Raw genomic sequence first — 13532 nt, 5'->3', positions numbered from 1 at the left:
CAAGAAATGGAGCTAGAATTTTAGAGCAGGCATCAGGACATGATGGACTTTGGGTGCTAATCTAAAAAAAAATGAACTTTATCCTGGACACTATGGGGTTCTACTGCAATATTTTAATGACTTTAAGCAAGGCAGCAATAGGATCAATCTTGTCTTTTAGTAAGGTCATAGTAGTGACTGTCTGGAAGATAAAGAAAGGCTAGTTAAGGAACAACTGAAGTAAAACAGGCAAGAGTTGATGAGAACCCAAACTGAAGTACTGATTGATGGTGGGAGGGAAGAGGAAAGAAGGGTGAAGGCTGTTTAATTTTACTATTTAAAATGGCTATCATTTAATAAGCACTTTCCATGTGTGCTAGGCATTTTACATATGTAATATCACTTAATTCTCAAACAGTTCTGCAAGAGAGATTTCATTATTGATGTTTTATATTGAGGCAATAAGGGCTTAGAGAGGTTAAGTAGCTTACCTGAGTTTATACAGCTGGTTGGTAGATTGGGGATTCAAATCCATGGCTTATGTTCTTTCTACTGTGTGATGCTGCTAGCCATGAGAAACTTTTAGAACAACGAATTTGCAAACTTCAAAGCAACCTGGTAGTAGAGTGCTAAGTTAGAAGGATGAGTCTATATTAACACTTAGGTTTCTAGTATGGGTGTGAATTTTTATGTTATTTCACCAAAATGCAAAGCAGAGAAATGCATATATAATATTCTCAAGAGAGATATAATACCCCTCAACTCCTGAAACTCAGATCTGGCATCAGGCTCCTGATCTTCACCAAAAAAACTTCTTGAAGAGATCACCAATCACTTTCCTGTCTCTAAATCCGAAGAATTTTAATGCTCTTCTTAGTAACATTCAGAACTGTTTTGCACTTCTTTGCACTAAAACATTATTGTCATTTGTATTTCTTGCAATGTGTCCTGTGATGTTCCTCCTACCTCTCTGTGTCCTTGTCAGACTCATCATCACTTTCTTTTTGGCCATGAAAAATTGAAGTTCCTTAAGATTACTTGAATAACCTTTCCTCATCTCTGATGTGTTCAGTAACCTCCATGCTTTCAATTATTACCTATACAGAGGTAACAGATGTACTTTCCCAGGCCTCTTCTCTGATTTCTCTTCTTGGTAATTTCAAAGGCCCCTCAAGTATAGGAAATCCCAACAAACGAAGTCAATCTATTCCTCTTTCAGCTTTTCCCACCTCTGTGAATGACACTGCATGCAGTATGTCTATAAGCAAGGAACTTGGGAGTGATTTCAGATAGCATTCTTCTTTATCCTCCAGATCTAAACCATCGCCAGTCCTGTTGATCATATTTCCTAAATATTTCTCAAATCAGATCATTCTTTTTTGTGTCCATGGCCAAGACAACATTCCTTACTATTCCCAATAGTCCACAAACTGATCTCCCCAACCTTCTTTAAACCCTCCTTTAACCCATCTTCCGTACTACATTGCAGAGCAATCTATCAAAATACATTTTTGAGCATATTTTACTTCTGCTTACTACCATTTAATGATACATACTACTCTTAAGATAAAGGCCAGAATTCTTACCATGGTCTTCAGGACACCACATCCTACAGGCCCTGCCTCCTGCTCTTTGTCTTTTACCAGGCTTCCCCTACTGTCCCTCACCTGTTCCACCGGCCTTTCTCCAGTCCTTCATACCAACCATTCACACATTTTGCAACTTGTGCTTGGAACTCTTTTTTCCCTTGTCTAATTAGCTCTTTTATACTCAACCTTTTGTTCTCACTTCATGTATCACTTTCATTAGGACTTTTTCCCTGACATCCCTCTGTGTCAAATCCCTCTACAAAAGGGCCTTACAATACTCTCTCCATTAGCTTTCTACTTTTTCAATATCTTTGTAATAATTTATTAATATCTATTGCCCCATCTCCTCATTCTTTTCTATAGTAAGAATTGCATCTCTTACTTGCCGTTGTTCCCTTTGAATTGAATACACTGCCTGACAGATGGTATTATTCAATTAACTCACTGAATCCTTATAAAAATCCATTATATTCCTCACAATAAATGTGCAATGTATGAATGAATGGATGAAAATATTACTTTAGCAAAAAAGTCATTCCCTCTCTGTTTCTCTCCTTTCATGGGTAAATACCTGATCTCAGTTTTATGGTGAAGTAAGTCTCTTTAGATTCAAACTTCCCAGAAGTTTACAGAAATTGCAAAACCTCAGGAATGCAGTGTCCAAATATGTTAGCCACTAGTCACATGTGGCTTTTTAAATTGTATAAATGCAAACTGATTTTAGTCAAATAAAATTGCAAATTCAGGTCCTTATTAGCACTAGACCACATTTCAAATGCCCACTAGCCATATGCGGCTAATAGCTACCATACTGAACAGCACAGACAGAATATTTCCATCACAGAAAGGAATGGTCAAGAAGTGTTCTTCATCTGTTGAAATTTTAGTTTTCCTATAAACACAATTTAAAATGGCAGTGGATAGAATTTACAGACCAAAACAATACCTTTCTGGAACTCTTGAGCATACTATCTTTCAAAGCTAAAAAAAAAGTTCACTTTTTACAAAGTCTACCTGCTTTTTTTGGAAGGAATTTTGATTTTACTTTATTATTTTATGTTAGGTCAATGGCAGCTAAGTACCAGAAAGAAGGCAGAGGAAGTAGATATGAGAGGGAGGATAATTGGGGAAGGATAAGTTTATGTACAAGGGACTTGGAAAAGACCAACCGGGAAGGAAAAAGAAAACAGAGAAATGATGTTGAAAGTAATGATAAGGACAGTAACTCCAACCCCAGGCAATTTGAAATAAAACACTTTAAGCATACTGGACTAGATATATGACTTGTTATAAAGCATATTTAGACCTGGGTCATGGTTCTTTGATGCCCTGCCCCATGTTTTTGAATTCTGTTCAAAGGAACAGCCTAAACTTGCTCTCCTTATTAATTTAAATTTTCCCCTATGGTTTTTATAAGCAAAAATGCTTTCCTTTGTCCTGCCAGAAATTGTAGAAATAATAAACACAACTAGACATTGCCCTCAAAACTGAGACAGAAACAAAATAAACTCCTTTTTAGCTACATTTTTTCCAGCCAGGATGAGAAGAGTTTCTATAAAAGAGTATAAAAGGGATAAAGGACTTATACAAAATGCCAGACTCAAACAGAAAGAGACCAAAAATATCAGATACATTGTTTCACTCAAGCTTTAACTGTTTTAAAAATTTATGTGATCTAAACAGCATTGATAATTTTCAGAAGAACCTTTGAAAATTATCTTCCTACTTAGAATTATAATATAACCCCTACTCAGATGACAACAGTAGACTTGTGATCCCTACAGATAAGCACATTTGAATTGTAATCAAAGTCAACACCTTCAATCTGACCATCACCACAACTGGGTTTCCTTCTAACTATGGCAAATGTAGCTCTTGGATTAAGAGGGAACATGCAAAGGATGTGAAGCACCAGAAGTGAAGCATAAAGGCATCTTGCTGGAGATCCGTTTATTTACTGAAAATAGAATTCTATACTTAAAGAAACATTGATCTATTATGGAATAAATTGAAAATCTACATCATTTTTAAGACAAAATATAGACTTGAAAGACATTAAACGTTTGGGGTGGGCCCTGAGTTGACCTTTTGACTGTCTTTTGACATCTCAATGAGAACATCTGAGAAGCTGCCAGTAGGTGATAGTCAAGGTTTCTTTAAAGTTAATATAAAATTCATCTAAATATTTTAATAGGAGACAAAGTTAAGTGTCAACATGGCTTGGTATCCCACAAACACTTTTTTAATTCACAAAGTGTTCCCAATTCAGCCGTCTGAATGCTGTCTCTTTCTCTTGGAAAGGTAAAGATACACATTCTGATTAAAAAGGAATATGGCATGATGAAAGAGCATGGATTGAGAGGTTGGATAGATCTGGATTTGAACAGTTATACCATTACTTAAGATCTTGGCTAGTTCTTCGCCTGTTTCTTTTTGCATTAAATGGAGATAGAAATCCTGTATTTCAGGGTTATTTTAAGAATGGGTACAAAATGTGTATATCATAAAGCAAATGACTGGTGCTAACACATGGTGAACATCTCATCTTGTCATTATGACATAGTCATGGCATCACCATTTCATTGTCATCATCATCAGTATACAAAATGCCTTCAAGTACAATGGGATTCCATCAATAACAGACTATATTCATCTTGGTATTCACAAACATAATAAAATGACTTGCAAATTGTGGATTCAATAGTCTTTGAATTCAATGGTCTCTATTAAAAGCCATATGTTTTAGTCTACCTTGCATTGAAGGCTTTCATATGGTAAATACATACCTTGGTGTGATCTTCACTAGAGGAAAAGTTGTGCCTTACTTGTCTTTACATGCCCTCACACTTAGCATACTGATTTGCACATCCTAGGTAAGTGATGATTACTTGTTGAATTGCCTTCTTAAAATAGCTCCACATTCAATTTTTCTATTTTTGTTAACGATATGATTTATTTGTCACAAACACAGCCATCTCTTTTTTGTCTTTTTCATTTATCTATGACCCAACTAGAATTCAAGTTGCATCAATTTTCTGCTTACAAAATTTCTTACAGCCTTACCATTCCCACTTACTCTCACCCTTCTTCAACCTCTTGCTGCCTAAAAATAGGAATTTTGCAAGTATTTATTTTTTGTGTGACAAAACAACAAATGTTTTAATTAAAGTCTTTTGTGCAATATAGGTATAGATATAAAAAGAATTTCTTCATATAATTTCCTAAGTATCACTCAAAAGCATCCTTACTGTCTGTAGCATAATGTAATAGAGTCCTTCAAATAAAATTATAGAGTAATTTAAAATATGTATTATATATTTGCAATTATTTTAAATTATTCAAGAATTTATAGCATGTTAATGGAGTGAGAGATAAAGGCAGTCCACATTCATATATTTGGAAGATAAAATTATTTCAGAAGTCAATTGAAATCCTTGCTCATGTTCTAAATATAGCCATTGTGATAAGACTTAAAAATATAAGCAGCCACTAATTTTTGCTTCACACTTAAGTGGAGGTAGAGAAGAAGTACCAGTGATTCCATGTCTCCCACCAATCCCAGGAAAACAGTAAACTAGGCCTTGAGGAGACAGTTCTGTTTCTGGTTGAAATGACTGTTCAAACAATAAACTTTTTCTTAAATGTTCCTTTATTCTTTTTCTCTCTTCTTCCTTTTGTGCTTCTTTTGGAGATGGAAGAAGAGTAGCAACAACTTCTTTCCTTCCTAAAGCCTTCCTCTGGCTTTGCTCAGAAACTTGGAGATGGAATTTGCCTATTACACCATAGTGACAAATAGAACAGCTCTCTGACAAAATCACAATATCCACACAACACTGAGGCTTTACTGCACCTGTAGCATCAACCACAACATACTCTTTGGTGTAGTGCACAAGACTTTGAAATTTAAGGCAAACTCATAGGGATCATACAGAGTCAACACTTGCTTATGTGTTGACTGATAATCTGCATAAAATATTAAGCTCTGTGGGAAACACAAAAACAGGAAGATTTCCTTCCAATAATTTTGCTGGTCTTTTTTGTTGATGCATTGGCACTAATCTGCCCTCCCTGCAGCTTCTGTTTTTAGAGTCTCATCTATTATGGACTTTGCTTAGATTCAGTTAAAAACTCCAAAGCATTTTGGCAATTTTATACTGGGGGATGGGGTAGCTTTTCTTGTAGTTTCTTAATTGGCTTATGTTTTCAGAAATTGGAGTTAATGTAAAAGTCCTCGGGAACACTGGCTCCTCAGAAAGCAGCTATGACTGCTTCTCGGGTCCTTTATCAGGTCTCTAGGCTGCACTGCCTGCTGGGATACTGGAGGACTCAAATGCCACCTCTCTCCACCCTCCAGGATGAGCTGCACCTGGGGTGGGGATGGGGGTGGGGAGGACAGAGAGAAGAGGTGGAGCTGGGACCCGGCCTGGACTGCTGGTGGGGCCTCATTATTGCCGCTGGCCTCGTAATTATTTTTTAATCCATCTTACCTCCTCATTCTTTTTCTACTACTCTCTTTTGCATACCACTAACATATAAATCCTTACCTGCCTTCTGGGTCAAGACTTTCCTGGTTCTCCTATTTTACTCATCCTCCTTCTGAATCACCTTAACTGGTTCTTCTTCATCTCCTAGACCTATATACATGGAAATGGCCCAAATATCAGAACTCCACTAATATTTATTCTCTAGATGATGCCAATTAATCTTTTGGCTTTAAATACTGTCTGTACACAGGTGACTCAAATGCATATTTCCAACCAAGATCTCATCCCAAACTCTAGATTTGTATATCAACTGCTATACCTTTTATACTTAGGTGCCCAATAGGCATCTTAATAAATGGCAATGACATCTATCCTCTAAAGCATTTGTCTGCTATCTACAATCTAGATAGATAATTTACTTACCTGTATAATCTGCAATGTAAGTACCATGAGGTAGGAATATTTTCTTTTATTTTCTGCTTAGTTCCAGCAAAAGAATGAGTCCTGGTAGATAATAGTGCCTCACAGGAAGGAAGGGAAGAAAGGAGGAATCAGTGAATCATCTTTTCAAAAAGTTCTCAGATTGGGTTTCTCAGAAGCAGTTTGAGATGGAGATTAGTGGTTAGGAAGTTTATTGGGGAGAACGCTGATGATAAACCCCTGTAGGAAAAGTACGAAAAAGCAAAATTAGATTGAGGAAGAAATTGATCTGTGATCCCAAGATGCTCTAGAGCTGGAATAGCACTGTAGAATTGTCCAGAATTGGTGCCAGGGTGAGGGGATATTTGCAACCTGCATCAAGCAGTATTGAAAATAAATTCCCTTGGTGGACACACTTTTCAGATAAAGATCATCTCTGCACAGGTCTCAGGAACAGGCTGTTAGTTTCCTACACTCTCAGCAACTAGAGGAATGCACTTTAGGACCCAAGGCCCCAAGATGTCCACTAGTCCATTATATACAAGGTCAGATGATACAAATAACCACATGATGAAATAGATTTAATTTGCTAAGAGATCAGAGAAGTAAGAGAAATCATGGGGAGAAGGAAGTAGAGCAAAACCTGAAAAGCATGCAGGATTTCAACAGATAGGAAAAAAAAGCAGTTTTTCCAAGTGGAGGACAGTTCGCGTGTAAATGAAATAGGGACAAGCAGGAAGATAAGTTACTCTTTACTGTTTTTTTTCACATACATTTTCCTTAGTTCTTTTGTATATGAACTCTATGTATTTGCTGCTACTGCTCTCTTCTTCCTTGTTTGAATTACATGTTCTTTTCAAGTCTGGTTTTTTTGAACTGCTCCTTCTCAAAATCCTTCAGAAGGGCCTCTTCTTCTGACAAATCCTGCAGCACTAGTGTTTCTGCAAGTTCTCATATTTCTTTGGGAGACTCTGCCAGTTGGCTTTCATTGGGCATTGAATCATGTTCCCCAAAATAGGCAAGTTCAGGTCCTAACCCTTGGTGGCATGGGTGGGTGCCCACCGTATATGGGATCTCTTCAAGATGTTACTTCAGTGAAGGTGTGCCTAACTGAAGCAGATTGGGCTTAAATCCAGTTTATGGGGTCCTTTATAAACAGAATGAAATTCAGACAGAGAGAGAAAAGCCACAGGCAGCAGCCAGAACCTAGAAGTCAGTGGAATCCAGAAAAGGAAGGAGAAGACAACACCCTGTACATTGCCACATGACAGAAAAGTCAATGTACTCCAAAGATGGCCAGAAGATACCAACCTAGGAGGAATTATACCTTCTAGTCTCCAAAACTGAAAACCAATAAATTTCCATTGCATAGGTGTCCTAGTTTGCTAATGCTGCAGAATGCAAAACAACAGAGATGGATTGGCTTTTATAAAAAGGGGGTTTATTTGGCTATACAGTTACAGTCTTAAGGCCATAAAGTGTCCAAGGTAACACATCAGTAATCGGGTACCTTCACTGGAGGATGGCAAATAATGTCCGGAAAACCTCTGTCAGCTGGGAAGGCACATGGCTGGCGTCTGCTCCAAAGTTCTGGTTTCAAAATGGCTTCTCCCAGGACATTCCTCTCTAGCAAGCTTGCTCCGCTTCAAATAACATCACTCACAGCTGCACTCCGTTCAGTCTCTCTGAGTCAGCACGTTTATATGGCTCCCCTGATCAAGGCCCGCCCTGAATGGGCAGGGCCACGCCTCCATGGGACTATCCCACCAGAGTCACCACCCACAGCTGGGTGGGGCACATTCCAAGCAAATCTAATCAGCACCAAAAGTCTGTCCCACAAGACTACATCAAAGATAATGGCATTTGGGGGACACAATACATTCAAACCGGCACATTCCACCCCCTGGACCCCAAAATGACATTATCTTTCCAAATACAAAATACATTCATTTCATCACAATATCACAAAGACTTAAACCATTTCAGTAACAAAAGTTAAGTACAAAATCCCATCAAAATCAAATATAGGCGTGGTCAGTCCTAAGGCATACTTTTCCTTTAGCTTCGATCTGTGAACTTAGAACAAGTTATGTGCTTCCAATATACAAAGGAGGGACATTCATAGGATAAACATTCCCATTGCCAGAAGGAGAAACAGTAAAGAAAACAGGGTTAACAGGACCAAAACAGTTCCTAAAACCTGCAGGACAAACTCCATTAGATTTCAAAGTCTGAGAGTCATTAACAGAACGATGTTGCATCCTTGGGGCTTGAGAGAGCGGGAGCCTAACCCTTCCTAAGGGCCTTTTCAGCAGCCCTTTCCTCTCCAAACACTTAGATGAGTGCTCCAACATATCCAGACATTGGGGAGACCACCTTCTTGGCCCCACCCTCCTCAAACCTCGGGGCAGCTCCCGGATTCCCTTCCATCTCCGGGGCACAAGCTCAACCCCTTCAGAACAGTGTGGTGGCAGCCAGGCTCTCCTCAATTCCCTGGGAATGTGCTCCACCCTCTTTGGGACCTGAGGTGGCAAAACTCTTCCAGAGCATCGAGGCGGAAAGCCCGCCCTCGACCTCCAGGGCAAACTCACCCTTTCCATGCATGTGGGCTGCTCTGCTCTCCCAGCCCGAGACCTCTTGACTCCAGACCTCAACCTCCATGGCTCTGTCTTTGAAGAAATTTTTCCTTCAGTTTGTTCCTTGTCTGTCTCCTCCAGTCCAGACCGGCAATGGCTCCGTCTATAAAGATCTCGCAAAAATTCTGTTGGCTTTGCATGAAGCATGCAGGGGTCAAAGCCATCAGACAACAGGAGTTTCCACAAATCCTTTCTGGATAATTCCTTTTCCAATCTTGGCTTGTACTGAAATGGCGGCTGGGTTCCATGTTTAGTTACATCCTCATGTTGGGCTGTAGCTTCTGGGATTCCACCCCCTGGAAGCCTGTAATTTTCCAAGCCATCAACTTCTGGTTTCTTTGAACCCAAGAGTTCAGTTCTAAGTTTATCTCTCTCTGCTCGCATTTTACTATAAGCTGCAAGGAGAAGCCAGGATACGTCCTCCACACGTAGTCTGGAGATCTCCTCAGCTAAGTATTCCAAGTTGTTGCTTCCAGATTCTTCCTTCCATCTGACACCAGGACTCAATTTTGCCAAATTCTCTGCCACTTTAAAACAAGGATCGCCTTTCTTCCAGTTTACAACACATTCATCATTTCTGTTCAAGTCCTCATCAGAAGTATCTTTAGAGTCCATATTTCCACAAACAGTCTCTTTAAAGCAGTTTTGGCCTTTTCTATCAAGCTCCTCACAATTCTTCCAGAGTCTTCCCCTTATCCATTTGAAAAGCCATTCCAACATGTTTGGTATTTGCAAACACAGCAGCAAAAGCACCCCACTTCTCTGGTACCAAAATCTGTTTTAGTTTGCTAATGCTGCAGAATGCAAAACAACAGAGATGGATTGGCTTTTATAAAAAGGGGGTTTATTTGGCTATACAGTTACAGTCTTAAGGCCATAAAGTGTCCAAGGTAACACATCAATAATCGGGTACCTTCACTGGAGGATGGCAAATAACGTCCGGAAAACCTCTGTCAGCTGGGAAGGCACATGGCTGGTGTCTGCTCCAAAGTTCTGGTTTCAAAATGGCTTCTCCCAGGACATTCCTCTCTAGCAAGCTTGCTCCTCTTCAAATAACATCACTCACAGCTGCACTCCGTTCAGTCTCTCTGAGTCAGCACGTTTATATGGCTCCCCTGATCAAGGCCCGCCCTGAATGGGCAGGGCCACGCCTCCATGGGACTATCCCACCAGAGTCACCACCCACAGCTGGGTGGGGCACATTCCAAGCAAATCTAATCAGCACCAAAAGTCTGTCCCACAAGACTACATCAAAGATAATGGCATTTGGGGGACACAATACATTCAAACCGGCACAATAGGCCAACAAATTGTATGGTATTTGTTTTAGCAGCTTGGAATTTAAAACACCTACCTGCCTATTAGGCACTTACCACTCTTTTCCTTACTAACAGAAATTTGTTTGCTTAGGGCAGGAATGAGCTCAAAATACTTGGCCTTCCCTGATTCTCTTTCAGTCGTGTATAATAATGGGATTGTTTTGGTCAATGAGGTATAGAGAGTTTTGGAAAAAAGTTTCGCGTTATTGATAATGAAACCCCCTTTTACTTTTCTCTCCTTCCTGTCTCGAAGGTAGATATGTGGTGGTGATATGGCAACCATCCTGTAAGCTTGTGGCAAGTGTGAAGATGAAAGCCAACACACTAGTAGATTCAGAGTAGAAATACAGACATTGTTGAATAGTTGCGTAACATCTGGAGTGGTTGCATCCGGATTTCTAGTTATATGAGAAAAACAGGACTTTTCTTTTTTTAAACAGCTATTGGGTATTATATAATGTTGTTTGTTGCTAACCTAATTCTTAAATGATACCTTTCACCTTTTTTTTTTTGGTTCATGTCTCTTTGCATCTGTATGCTCTCTCAGAATTATCTATATATATATACCTCATGTGCCGATAACTCCAAAATCTGTATCTCTCCTTGGAACCTATCTCCTGTGATACAAAATGACATATCCAAAACTATACAGAATATTTTTTTCCTGTATTTTCATAACATTTAAAATTTAATAGCTTTATTCACAAACTCATGTTTTCCCCAAATTTGTCTATTTCTCCTTTTTATGTTTATAGATATTGCCATCCAATCAATTACTAGTCCCTTGCACCCTCCTTATCTTATTCAAATGGATATTAAGTCTTGTTTTATATCCTAAACAGATCTCAAATTTAACTTCTTATCAACAGCCTCTCTGACTTGGTGTAGACCCTCATTATCTCTCATTTGGGTGGTGGCAATATTTTTCTAACTTTGATTACCATGCCCCCAGTCTCCAAGCCTTCCCAGCTTTATTCATAATGGTCAAAACAGCCTTTCTGATAGTGAAATCTGATGATGAATCCAGCTTAAAATCCATAATTGTGCCCTGTAGTCTTTGAAATAATGCTCAAATTCCTTAGCTGGCATGCAAATTCTTCAGTGATCTGGTCTTTTCCTACCTTCCTCGATGCATTTTTGTCAGATATTCCTCTATCTCTGCATTTAATTCACCATTCTGTGGTGGTTTGGAGCTGTATATACTCTTAGTCCATTCCTATGGGTTTGAACCCATTGTAAGCAGGACTTTTTTTTTTTTTAATTTTTATTGGGATTGTTCACATACCATACAATTATCCAAAGATCCAAAATGTACACTCAGTTGCCCCTGGTACCCTCATACAGTTGTGCATCCATCACTGCACTTAATTTTTGTTCAATTTTTAGAACCTTTTCATTACTCCAGACAAGAAATAAAGTGAAAGATGTAAAAAGAAAAAAAAAAAAAGAAAAGAAAAGGAAACTTGAATCTTCCCATATCCCTAACCAACTCCCCTCAATTGTTGACTCGTAGTGTTAGTATAGTACATTTGTTACTGTTTATGAAAAAATGTTGAAATACTACTAACTGTAGTATATAGTTTGCAATAGGTATATATTTCTTCCCTATATGCCCCTCTATTATTAACTTTTAGTTGTATTGTCAAACATTTGTTCTGGTTCATGGAAGAATTTTCTAATATTTGTACAGTTAATCATGGACATTGCCCACCATAGGATTCAGGTTTATACATTCCCATCTTTTGACCTCCAACTTTCCTTCTGGTGACATATATGACTCTGAGCTTCCCCTTTCCACCTCATTCATGCGCCATTCGGCACTGTTAGTTATTCTCACATCTTGCTACCGACACCTCTGTTCATTTCCAAACATTTAAGTTCATCCTAGTTGAACATTCTGCTCATACTAAGCAACCACTCCCCATTCTTAAGCCTCGTCCTATATCTTGGTACCTTATATTTCATGTCTATGAGTTTACATATTATAACTAGTTCTTATCAGTGAGACCCTGCAATACCTGTCCTTATGTGTCTGGCTTATTTCACTCAGTATACTGCCCTTCGGGTTTTGTCATCAACCCTTTTTTTTTTTTAAGATGGTTTTGTTCACACACCATACATTCCTTCCTAAGTAAACAATCAATGGTTCTCTGTATGATCACATATATATGTGTTTACCAGCTTCACCACTATCTATATAAGGGCATTACATTTCTTCCACAAGGCAGGAGGGAGAGTCAAAGAAGGTAGAGAGGCAAAAGAAAGAGGGAAAAAATGACAGCTAGGAAGTAGCAAAAGGAAAAGTAACCTTAAATCAAAATAAAGAGTCAGACAACACCACCAATGTCAAGTGTCTAACATGCCTCCCCTATCCCTGCCTCTTATCTGCATTTACCCTGGTATATCGCCTTTGTTACATTAAAGGAAGCACAATACAATGATTCTGTTAGTTACAGTCTCTAGTTTATGCTGATTGCATCCCTTCTCCAATGCCTCCCGATTTTTAACACCTTGCAAGGTTGACATTTGCTTGTTCTCCCTCATAAAAGAACATATTTGTACATTTTATCAAAATTGTTGAACACTCTAGATTTCACCAAGTTACACAGTCTCATTCTTTATCTTTCCTCCTTTCTTCTGGTGTCTCACATGCTCCCAACCTTCCTCTCTCAACCATATTCATAGTTATCTTTGTTCAGTGTACTTACATTGCTGTGTTACCATCTCCCAAAATTGTGTTCCAAACCACGCACTCCTGTCTTCTCCTATCACTTTGTAGTGCTCCCTTTAGTATTTCCTGTAGGGCGGGCATCTTGTTCACAAACTCTCATTGTCTGTTTGTTGGAAAATATTTTGAACTGTCTCTCATATTTGAAGGACAGCTTTGCTGGAGATAGGATTCTTGGTTGGCGGTTTTTCTCTTTCAGTATCTTAAATATATCACACCACTTCCTTCTTGCCTCCATGGTTTCTGCTGAGAAATCCACACAGTCTTATTAAGCTTCCTTTGTATTGGATGGATTGCTTTTCTCTTGCTGCTTTCAGGATTCTCTCTTTGTCTTTGAAGTTTGATAATCTGATTATTAATTGTCTTGGCGTAGGCCT

At 38.8% G+C, this 13532-nt stretch overlaps 1 pseudogene; it reads right to left on the bottom strand.

The window, feature by feature from the left end:
• Positions 1 to 5006: 5006 nt before the first annotated feature.
• On the bottom strand, positions 5007 to 5617 carry LOC119543280 (annotated as a pseudogene).
• Positions 5618 to 13532: the final 7915 nt, after the last annotated feature.

The sequence above is a fragment of the Choloepus didactylus genome, chromosome 8 (assembly GCF_015220235.1).
Source record: "Choloepus didactylus isolate mChoDid1 chromosome 8, mChoDid1.pri, whole genome shotgun sequence".
NCBI lineage: Eukaryota > Metazoa > Chordata > Mammalia > Pilosa > Megalonychidae > Choloepus > Choloepus didactylus.
Note: the sequence above shows the minus strand (reverse complement) of the source record. Positions and strands in the feature narration are given on the sequence as shown.